Raw genomic sequence first — 11,689 nt, forward strand, 5'->3', positions numbered from 1 at the left:
AAATAGCAGTGTTGTTTAGGTATGTCTCTGTTTTTCTTTTTGAAAAAAGAGGAAGTCCAGTCAGGGCCTTCTTTTTCTATTTTTTTTATTGGTAATAATCGGGTCTAACCTATGTTTGGCAGTGGTTGAGATGTGTACTTTCAATTTCTACGTTTTGTTATACCAAAGGATGGGTGGGTTACTTATCCTTTTTTTTCAAAATTTCTTTGTTCACATTGCTATTCCATGGTGTATTTATTTTCCTTTCCTGCTTGTGTTTGCAGTGTGGCTCTAACTAAGAGGAGGGAAAATGATTGGAATGGCTAGATGCCTACTTACGGGCAGTTTATGCCTGGTTCAGGTATTTAAATGCCCTGGCTGCAGTATTGGCATCAGGATGGGAAGTTGGGTTTTGGAATGTGTAGTTGTCCCCTTTGGGGAGGGGTGAGCTCCCCTATTCAGCGCTGTTTGTATGTTGGTTTGTTTTTTGGTTTATGTTGTATATAATCTTTGATAGTTTTGTAGGCTTGTTAACTGTAGTGATTTTAGTTTATGTAGTTTTTATGTTCGATGGATCTTGCGGCAATAAGGCTGCTCTCTGGAATCTAAATGTTACTGCAGAAGGTTATGGTTAATGACTTGATTAAATCATTACCTGAAACATCAAGATAAGTCACTCACCAATTAAGAGGAAGAAAGTATTTTGAGTCTTAGAAAGGAAGAGGTGGATATTGCTTTGTCACAGGAGACACACTTGGATGATAGGGAGCATTTGAAACTACAGCAAAATGGTTTTGATTGGGATTACTTTTTATCTTTTAATACTAGAAGTGGGGGAGTGGCTATACTGATTAGGAGGAATCTCCATTTAAGTTACTGGAGTGTGTTAAAGACAGGAGGTTTGTAATTGTCAAAGCCCTGAGAAATGGAGAAGAATATGGTGTTTTAAATGCCTATTGACCTCCTGCCCATCCCCTCAAATTTCTGGTAGATATGTTCTCCAAATTGATCAGTCTCGAGTCCCGGCATATCATTATAGGGAGAGATTTTAACTGTCTCATGGACCCCACAGTTGACAAGTTGCCCAAAGGCTCCCCGATACCCTCTGTACAAACTAAACAATTAATGGATCAGTGTATGGAGTTTGGGTTGGTGGATGTCTGGAGGTATCTCCACCCTACAGGCAGGGATTTTATGGGTTTTTTTTCCCATCCGCACAGATATCACACCAGGATTGATTTTTTCCTGACCCCTGTGGTAACCCTGAACTTGATGGCATCTTGTATGATTGGTAATATTATCATCTCCAATCACGCTCCAGTGTACCTACTGATTAAGGTTAAGGACGTCATAGTGGGCCTGAGGCACTGGTGAATGGATACCTTTATCCTTAAGAAGAATAAGTTTGTGGAGTACTTCTCTGAGGAATTTAGGGCATTCCTGGACATTAATTCTGGCTCAGTTAGTAGCATGTCCATCCTTTGGGAAACTGCCAAAGCCTGTGCCAGGGGGTTAGCTATTTCCTACTCTGCCAGTCGGAAGTGGCAGAAGGACGAGCAGCAATGTCTTCTTGAAGCACGGTTGAAGGCAACCGAGAAGGCTTACTTTGACGGACACTTGTTTGTCACACTACAGAGGATTATGGCACTGCAGTCTGCATTGAATTCCGTGCTCATGCAGACAACAAAGAAGGAGTTTACCTTTGCAAAGCGAAGGTTATATGAGCATGGTGACAAGCCAGGCATGTATCTAGCGTATCTCACCAGGAAAAGGAGTGCCCCTCAAGCCATTACATCGATTAGGTAAGGGTCTAGGATGATTCCATGTGATTCCAAAAAGATTAATGTGGCATTCCAGAGATTTTACTCCTTAAGTTATACCAACCTGAGGGTTGTGAGGAAGGGCGGGTCAAGATGGAGTCCTTTTTCAAGGATCTGGAGTTCCTGGGTGTGACCCTCAAACAAGAATCTTTTCTCAATGCCCCCTTATCAGAGCAAGAGGTGCAGGAGGCTGTGAGGCAGCTTCAGAGTGGAAAAGTGCCCTGTCCTGATGGATTATGCAGCAAATTCTATAAGGAATTTATAAACATATTGTCAGGCCCGATGCTCAATATGTTCAATGCCTTGTACAGTCATGATCGTCTCCCGCCATCTCGGAGAGGCCAATATTTAGCTTATTCTTTAAAAAGGGAAAGTCTTAGAGGACTGAGCTTCTTACAGGCCTATTTCACTCTTAAATGAGGACTTCAAAATCCTTTCCAAGACTCTTGCATTAAGGCTGGAGACTGTGTTACCCACTATTGTTAAAGAGGACCAGACGGGCTTCATAAAAGGCCGCAGATCTTCCAATACTGTTAGGAGGCTACTCAATGTAATTCAAGCATGTCAACAACAGTCAATACAGGGGTTGGTGATTTCTCTAGACGCAGTGCAGGCATTTGACCAAGTTGAATGGCTGTACCTTTTTTATAGTCTAGACGGGCTTGGCTTGGACAAAGTCGTTATAAGATGGGTAAAGATTCTCTAGTTTCCCTCTTGCTGCGGTTATCACCAATGAGGTACGATCAAACAATTTTAACACTTTTAGGAGCAGCCGGCAGGGCTGTCCCCTTTCGCCATTGCTTTTTACATTGGTGATTGAAACATTGGTGGAGGCCATTTGTAGGGATCCTAATATATCCAGAAATAGGGGTCAAAATTACATAAGATTTCGCTGTACGTGGACAATGTCCTCATTTTTTGTCAAATCCAGGAGTTTCGGTGCCTTGCCTGATACAATGCATCAGCACATTTGGCACCTTTTCGGGGTACAAGATTAATTTTGCTAAATCAGAGGCTATACCTATGAGTGGTCCTACGAAGGAGCTAGGTCTTGAGGGCAAATCTCAATTCCCATTTAAGTGGTCATGGTGATTTTATGTACTTGGGCATATTCATCACTCTAGTTCTTGACTGGTTGCTTAAAGCTAATTTTGTTTAATTATTCAACAAAATCAAACAAGACCTTCAAAGATGGGAGGCACTTCTGGTCTCATGGTTAGGGTCAGACAGCAATTATTGAGATGAATATTCTTCTCCGTTTGTTGTACCCTATATGAGTTGCTCCCCCTGATTTTTGATAAGCAAACATTCAGGAGACTGAACGGCTGGTTCAGTTCTTTTATTTGGCATTGTAAGCAGCCCTTATTAAATGAGCTAATTTGCAATTGCCTCACAGAGTTAGAGGACTGGATCTCCCAGACATTAAAAATGATCAACTAAGCTCACTTTTTTATTTCACGTGAGTGATTGGGCTTGTGGAGACCCTCTTTCAAAATGGTTGGATATCAAAACCTCCCAGGCAGGTTGCACCCTTACTAGCTTGCTGTTTTTGGACAAAATGAGGACAGTGTAGGTTATATTGCTATAACTCAATAGTCATCAATACTGATAAAGCATGGAGGGAAATTCACCAGAGGGAAGGCAATATTGACCAAACATCTTTTCTTACACCTATATGGGGTATGCTGGGTTTTCAACCAATCTTGTCTTGCATAGGTGATTTATTTGAGGGAGACACAATGATGTCCTTTGATCAGTTAGCATGGAAATACAAGTTATCTAACAGAGACCTCTTTTGTTTTTTTCAAGTTAGGGATTGTATTCAAAAGAAGACTACACTTTTAACTGATCCCTACAAATCCAACATAGAGAGGAGGGTGTGCAGTGCTAACAGTACACTTTCTGTTAGCACTTTATATTGTCAATTGGGGGGTGCCCCCTCAGTTGAGTTTGATCGACTCTGCAGGGTGTGGGGCAGAGAGCTAGGTGTTGAGGTCTCCTCAGAGGCCTAGGAAAATATTTGGGAAAATGCAAGAAAGATATCAATTTGCAATAGGACCCATGCTTTACAGGTGAAGATTTTCCCTTCAGAGTCCACTTGGCTCCAGATTGTTTGTCAAAATTTAAACCAGGGATATCTTCAACACGTCCCAAAGTGCAAGGTCATACCCATTGTCTCTGGTCCTGTGGTAGGCTTCAAACATACTGGAGCACTGTGGTGGGTGCAATGGAGAGGATTTTGGGTGTAAGGGTGGAGAAGGACCTGATTTCTCCTCTTCTTGGCCTGCCCAGTGTGTTCTCTATAGATGTGCTTAAGAAAACACTTTTCAACATCCTCACTTTCTGCGAAAGAAAGAATATCTTGGGTATCCGAAAATCCTCCAAACCTGTTGTGTTGGCAGAAGATTGTTATGGACCATATCCCCTTGGATTTTCTCACAAGTATGGTACACCACAAAACTGAGAATTTCTATAAGACATGGTGGTCCCTTTTGGAGTACCTGGACACAGATTTGTCTGCCACCTAGTAAGGGCTTTTATATAACCCTTACGATTGTGCTCTGAGTCTAATATCCAGAGAGGGGGAACTGCGAGAGTAAGAACATGTGAAAACTAATGCTTTCGATATTTGAGACTGAGTGTTTTGTTTAGCTGAGTCGTATTATTATTATTTATTAGTTTGTTGTTAGTTATTATTAATTAAGTTATGTAGTTATTTGAAGTTTTTTAGTTTTTTTTTTCTACCTGTTGTTCATGGATAAGATGAGCTGAAAATGTGTTGCTGGAAAAGTGCAGGAGGTCAGGCAGCATCTGAGGAGCCGGAGAATCAACGTTTCGGGCATGAGCACTTCTTCAGGAATGAAGAAAGTGTGTCCAGCAGGCTAAGATAAAAGGTAGGGAGGAGGGACTTGGGGGAGGGGCATTAGAAATGCGATAGGTGGAAGAAGGTCAAGGTGAAGGTGATAGGCCAGAGTGGGGATGGGGATGGAGAGGTCAGGAAGAAGATTACAGATTAGGAAGACAGTGCTGAGTTCGAGGGATTTGACTGAGACAAGGTGAGGGGAGGGGAAATGAGGAAACTGGAGAAATCTGAGTTCATCCCTTGTGGTTGGAGGGTTCCTAGGCAGAAGATGAGGCGCTCTTCCTCCAACTGTCGTGTTGCTATGGTCTGGCGATGGAGGAGTCCAAGGACCTGCATGTCCTTGGTGGAGTGGGAGGGGGAGTTGAAGTGTTGAACCATGGGGTAGTTGGGTTGGTTGGTCCGGGTGTCCTAGAGGTGTTCTCTGAAACGTTCTGCAACTAGGCGGCCTGTCCCCCCAATATAGAGGAGGCCACATCGGGTGCAGCAGATGCAGTAAATGATGTGTGTGGAGGCGCAGGTGAATTTGTGGCGGATATGGAAGGATCCCTTGGGGCCTTGGAGGGAAGTAAGGGGGAAGGTGTGGGCGCAAGTTTTGCATTTCTTGCGGTTGCAGGGGAAGGTGCCGGGAGTGGAGGTTGGGTTGGTGGGGGGGTGTGGACCTGACGAGGGAGTGGTCTCTTCGTAATGCTGATAGGGGAGGGGAGGGAAATATATCCCTGGTGGTGGGGTCCGTTTGGAGGTGACAGATGATACGATGTTTCTGGAGGTTGGTGGCATGGTAGGTGAGGACCAGTGGGGTTCTGTCCTGCTGGCGATTGGAGGGGTGGGGCTCAAGGGCAGAGGAGCGGGAAGTGGAGGAGATGCGATGGAGAGCATCCTCAATCACGTCTGCGGGGAAATTGCGGTCTTTGAAGAAGGAGGCCATCTGGGCTGTACAGTATTGGAACTGGTCCTCCTGGGAGCAGATGCAGCGGAGACAAAGGAATTGGGAATATGGGATGGCGTTTTTACAGGGGCAGGGTGGGAGGAAGTGTCGTCTGGGTAGCTGTGGGAGTCAGTCGGTTTATAGTAAATGTCTGTGTTGATTCGGTCGCCCGAGATAGAAATGGAAAGGTCTAGGAAGGGGAGGGAGGAGTCTGAGATGGTCCAGGTAAATTTGAGGTCGGGGCGGAAGGTGTTGGTAAAGTGGATGAACTGTTCAACCTCCTCGTGGGAGCACGAGACAGCGCCGATACAGTCATCGATGTAGCGGAGGAAAAGGTGGGGGGGTGGTGCCAGTGTAGCTGTGGAAGATGGACTGTTCCACATATCCTACGAAGAGGCAGGCATAGCTGGGGCCCATGCGGGTGCCCATGGAAGTGGGAGGATTGGAAAGAGAAGTTGTTCAGGGTGAGGACCAGTTCAGTCAGTCGAAGGAGGGTGTCAGTGAAAGGGTACTGGTTGGTGCGGCGGGAAAAGAAGAAGCGGAGGGCTTTGAGTCCTTCGTGATGGGGGATGGAGGTGTACAGGGACTGGATGTCCATGGTGAAGATAAGGCGTTAGGGACCAGGAAAGCGAAAATCATAGAGGAGGTGGAGGGTGTGGGTGGTGTACCGAACGTAGGTGGGGAGTTCTTGGACTAAGGGGGACAGGACCGTGTCGAGGTATGCAGAGATGAGTTCTGTGGGCAGGAGCAGGCTGAGACAATGGGTTGGCCGGAGCAGTCAGGTTTGTGGATTTTGGGCAGGAGGTAGAAACGGGCGGTGCGGGGTTGTGGGACTATGAGGTTGGAGGCGGTGGATGGGAGATCCCCTGAGATGATGAGGTTATGGATGGTCTGGGAGATGATGGTTTGGTGGTGGGAGGTGGGGTCATGGTCAAAGGGGCAGTAGGAGAAGGTGTCCGCGAGCTGGCGTTTAGCCTCAGCGGTGTAACGGCCGGTGCGCCAAACTACTACCGCGCCTCCCTTGTCTGTCGGTTTGTTAGTGAGGTTGGGGTTGGAACGGAGGGAGTGGAGGGCTGCACATTCCGAGGGTGAGAGGGGTGGAGAGGTTGAGGCGGTTAATGTCGCGGCGCCAGTTGGCCTATCACCCTCACCTTGACCTCCTTCCACCTATTGCATTTCCAACGCCTCTCCCCCAAGTCCCTCCTCCCTCCCTTTTATCTTAGCCTGCTGGGCACACTTTCCTCGTTCCTGAAGAAGGGCTCATGCCCGAAACGTCGATTCTCCTGCTCCTTGGATGCTGCCTGACCTGCTGTGCTTTTCCAGCAACACACCTTTCAGCTCTGATCTCCAGTATCTGCAGTCCTCACTTTCTCCTATATATACAATGGTCCTGTTCCTTTGTTTGAGAGCTTTGTACTGAGCATTGCTGTTCTGTATTCTGTATTTTTTCTTGGTTTTTTTTTGCTTTTCTTTCTTTTTTGATCTATTAGTTATTTACTTATTTATTGGTGTTGCTTTGCAGTGTTAGGGTTTGTTTTGGATTACAGAGTAGGTTAGTCATTAGTAGACAGTAGTTGTATTGTAATTTGTGTGTTTTTTTTATACTGATATTTGTTATTGGTTGTATTTTTCAATAATTTTATGTTTGTAAAGTTAAAAGAATTTTGCTAATATGTATTTACAAAAAGTATATGGTTTTTTTCTGTGCATATTTATACATTTGTCCATGAGGGCTGTTTGGGTTTTTTTTACATTTTTTGATGTTCTTTCTTTGTATAGTTTTGAATTGTTTTGTATTTGTTGTAATATTAAATCTATTTTCCAATATAAATATGTTTTAAAAATACCTTTGGTTTTTGCAACTGCAGGGAATGTCAAAATCCAAAGCTTTTTCTTTTGGTAAGCAACAACAGAACTTCCTCAGTACCTGTGAATGTAGATTTTAAAAATTATGTACGTTTGCAACAAAAAAGTCTCTTGCCCACCCTTCATCGGCTGCACAGTCTCTGAGGCTTGTGCACAGCAGCAACTTCCAGAACCAAAAATCAATGCTGCAACCAATGTGCTAGACGCCAGTCACTGCATGGAACATTGGAGTGGCTTCACAGATACATAGCTGCAGAGCTGAGAGGGAACATTGCTTGGCATCTGACATTTGCAAGTCCCTCACAATCATCAAGGCATTTTTCTGATTGACTGGCAGACTGTCTAGGAAGCACCGACCTGCGCTGCAGGGTGCATTGGCAACTAGCATTGAAAGGATAATGAAAGGACACTTTGCAGGATAGGAACCCTGATCACAGGTTTGACATCAGGTGCATCACTTCCTTCTGTAATGGGTAAACTTAACAATGGAGAATTTCAGGATAACAGATAATGATTATTTGATTCTTACTATGGAGATTGTAATGAGGTAGGTTAGGTGGAGCTTATAGAATGACTCCTCTGATTGGGTCTGTTAATCTGGTCCAATCAGGGAGCCCTGGCTGATAGATAAAAACAGAAGTCTGTCTCACTGTGTTTCACACCTGCACGCACACACCATGGGTGCTGGGGAAAAATAAGCAAAGAAAAAAAATAAATAGGAGTCTCCACCTGCACACACACACCATAGAGAAAATAAAGAAAATTAGCGTGGGGGTTAAAAAAAAGAAAAAAAACAGAAGTCTGTGTCTCACACCTGCACACACACCATGGGTGCTGAGGAAAAAATAAGTACTACCGCAGTTAGGCGGTAGTGTGGGGGTTTAAAAAAAGGAGTGTAAGGAAAAAGAAATAAACAGGAGTGGGCACACAGCATTGCCCTTTGATGTGAAGGGCACTGCGTGTCACTGGCCACCCGGGTGTTTTCCTATCTTCCTGGTGGTAGAAATTGAATAAAGCTTTGTGCACTTTGTCTCTCACTGCGTCTCACACCTGCACACACACCATGGGTGCTGGGGGTAAAATAAACACTACCGCAGTTAGGCAGTAGCGTGGGGGTTAATAAATAGAAAAAAGAAAAAATATATAAAGAGAATTGCCCTTTTATGTGTAAAAAAAAACAGGAGTATAGGGCACTGCTTGTCACTGGACCACTCGGGTGTTTCACCTGTTAAGAGTTGGACCAGTGGCAGTGTTGTGCCTGGAGAAGGAGAAGGAGAAGGAAGAGGAAGAAGAAAGAAGAAAGAAGAAAGAAGAGAGAAGAACAAGGAGGAGGTGGAGGAAGGAGGTGAGAGCTGTGTGTTCTGGGCCCTGTGTTTGAGCTGACCTGGGGCCCACTCCCACTGCTGGTCTCTGGGACCCCGCCTGGGCCTGCCTCCACCACCGCAGCCTGGGACTCGCCTGAGGCCCCTTCCCACAACCTCCTCCACTGGTGTGACCTGAGGCCTACCTCCACTGCTGGGACCAAGGGCCAGCCTGGGACTCGCCAGAGGCCTGCCTCAACTTATGCTGCAGCCAGAGGCCTGCCTCCACCAGCGCTGCCTGGGACTTGCCTGGGAGTCCCTCCCCAACTGAGGGCCTGCCTGGGACTCGCCAGAGGCCTGCCTCCACCACCGCAGCCTGGGACTTGCCTGAGGCCACTCCCCGCAGCCTCCACCACTGCTGCGACCTGAGGCCCACCTCCACCGCTGCTGCCCAGGACATAATTTTGGGGCTGCCTGGGACTTGTCTTGGGGACCCCCCCCAACAGGCCTGCCCCCAACACTGCAACCGAGGGCCTGCCGAGGACTTGCCTGAGGCCTGCCTACACCACCGCTGCCTAGGACTCGCCTCGGGTGACTGGCCTCGGGCACCTCCCCAAGGACTCCACCGCGACTACTGCCAGAGGCCCACCTCCACCGCTGCTGCCGGGGGCCGACGGAGTATGGCGAGCCCGAAGGTCGCAGGGCCCAGCCGGACCTACGCCGGGGTAGCCGCTGCCTTGGGCTCGGCTGGCCCAACCCCGGCCGCAACCGCATCCCCCTTCAGGCACCTGACCAAACGCCTGGGGGTCAAGGCCTATCCCCATCCCAACATGACCATCGAGGCCTGCAGTAAGGCCATGGCTAGTGTGGTCGGCCCACTGGCCATCGTCGCTGCGGCCCGCATGTACGGGAAGGCCGTCTTCTTTCTTAAGACCGAGCAGGCGGTCCACCTGGCCGTGGAGAGGGGGCTCACTGTGGGCGGGACATATTTGCCAGTCGACCCTTTGGAGGTCACGGCCCAGAGAGTCGTGATCTCCAACGTCCCGCCCTTCATTGCCAGCGAGCTCCTTCTTCCCCACCTCAACACCTTGGGGGAGATCCGGTCAGGTGTTCAACCGCTCCTGCTCGGTCTTAAGGACCCCACCCTCCGTCACGTGTACTCCTTCCGACGCCAGGTGTTTATTTGCCTGGCCCGGGAGGAGGTCACGGAGGGCTCCTTCACTGTCCTCCACGAGGGCGCGGCATACCGCGCCTTCTGGACGGCGGACGGTGTGCGGTGCCACCTGTGCCGTGAGGTGGGGCACATTAGAAAGAACTGCCCCACCCAGAAGGCTGCCCAGCCCACACCAACGGCTGCGGGTGGTGCCGCCGCACCCACTCCCCCTCCCCCAAAGTCAACACCACAAGCCCCGGCACCGGGGGCTAAGCCGGAGGCTCCCAATGCCTCAGCTTCTGGCAGGGAGGGGGGTGAGCGCCCTACCGAACGGAAGGCGCTCAGGAAGACGCAACGCGTCAAGCCCGCCCACGGGGAGACCACCCTATCCCCATCCCCTTCCCCTCCCCCTCCACGTAACCCACGACCTGCCCCGCCCCGGCACGACAATGCCCCTGCGGCCGTGCCAGCGTCGCCCCGGCGCGGGAACCCTGACCCCCGAACCCCCAAACACGTACCTGATCCCGGCCCCACTGACCCCGACCCCAACACCGACCCCCACCCCGTTAAGGAAACTCCTGGGGCTTCAACCCCCCCTCCAGAAACTGAGCCCCGCCCCACCCAGCCACCCCCTGGCACTAACCTGGGGGGAACCATTGCTGCTCCACTTCCTGCAGCGACCGTGTCTCTGGGCCCCGGAGAGGGAACTGGGCCCCTGCCCCGCCCGCCATCACCTGATATACCAGGGGCGGGGCAGGAAGTGACACGGCTGACCCTCTCCACCCTGGCCACGCCCCCTGCATTCCCCCAGCCAATCATATTCCGGGAAAGGCGGGGGGGAGGGACCTCGGGCCCCACGACCACCAAGGCGGGCGGGGAGGGGAAGACCCATAAATCCCCCCCTGTCTCTCTGGGGAAGAGGCGCCGGCCCTTGGAGGGGGGAGAAATCCCATCAGCGCGCCGGCGGCGCTGCCCCTCTCCAGGGGATGAGCCGACGGTGTCTCCCCACTGTCCTGCACCATGGCCTGACCTGCCCAAACCCCCAGGGGCGACAGCCGGGCCTTCCACCGCCATAACTCCTCCAGCCCCTGGGGAGGATTTTAATACCGTCACGGGCCATGGTGCAGGCGGCCGTGTTCTTTTTAACATTGGGTCGTCGAGCGGTGGAGGGGAGGAAGGTGTTATCCTCGCTCCTCCCTCCCAGACTGTTTTTCCGGGGGCCTTGGCCCTGGGGGAGGACCTTTTCCCCGAGGAGCCGGGCGTCCCGGTGTCGGGAGAGGAGCGGGGCCCCGAGCCTCTGCCGCCCGGCGACCCGAACTCGGGGCGTTCCGGGAAGGGGTGCGCCGAGGAAGATACGGAAGGTGACCCTGGGGGTGGGGTCACTGGAGGTTTGAGGCCAGTTGGCGGTGCCGGACCAGCCCCCATCCTCTCGGTGGGGGAGGGGTCGGTGACCGAAGGCGACCTCCCGGAGGAGGGTTCTGGATCGGTGGCGGACACCGGGGACGACGCGGAGTCCGTCTCCAGCGACATTTTCGAGTCCCAGGTGCCCCCCACCGATCTCCCCCTCATCCCCCTCGAGGAACTCCGGGAATTTGTCGAGGAAACTCGGAGTCGCCGGGATAGAGCCCAACTGGCGCTCGACCGCTGGAGCTCCTTCGAAAGAGTCTACTGGTCGGCCCACGCTGCGCGCCAGGCGCCCGGGCTTGACGTCAATGAGCGAAAGCGAGTCAGGAACTTCCTGGGAGCACTCCTGGTGAGGGCGAGGGACTTCTGTGCCCCTCT

This window comes from Hemiscyllium ocellatum, chromosome 25 (assembly GCF_020745735.1).
Source record: "Hemiscyllium ocellatum isolate sHemOce1 chromosome 25, sHemOce1.pat.X.cur, whole genome shotgun sequence".
Classification (NCBI taxonomy): Eukaryota; Metazoa; Chordata; class Chondrichthyes; order Orectolobiformes; family Hemiscylliidae; genus Hemiscyllium; species Hemiscyllium ocellatum.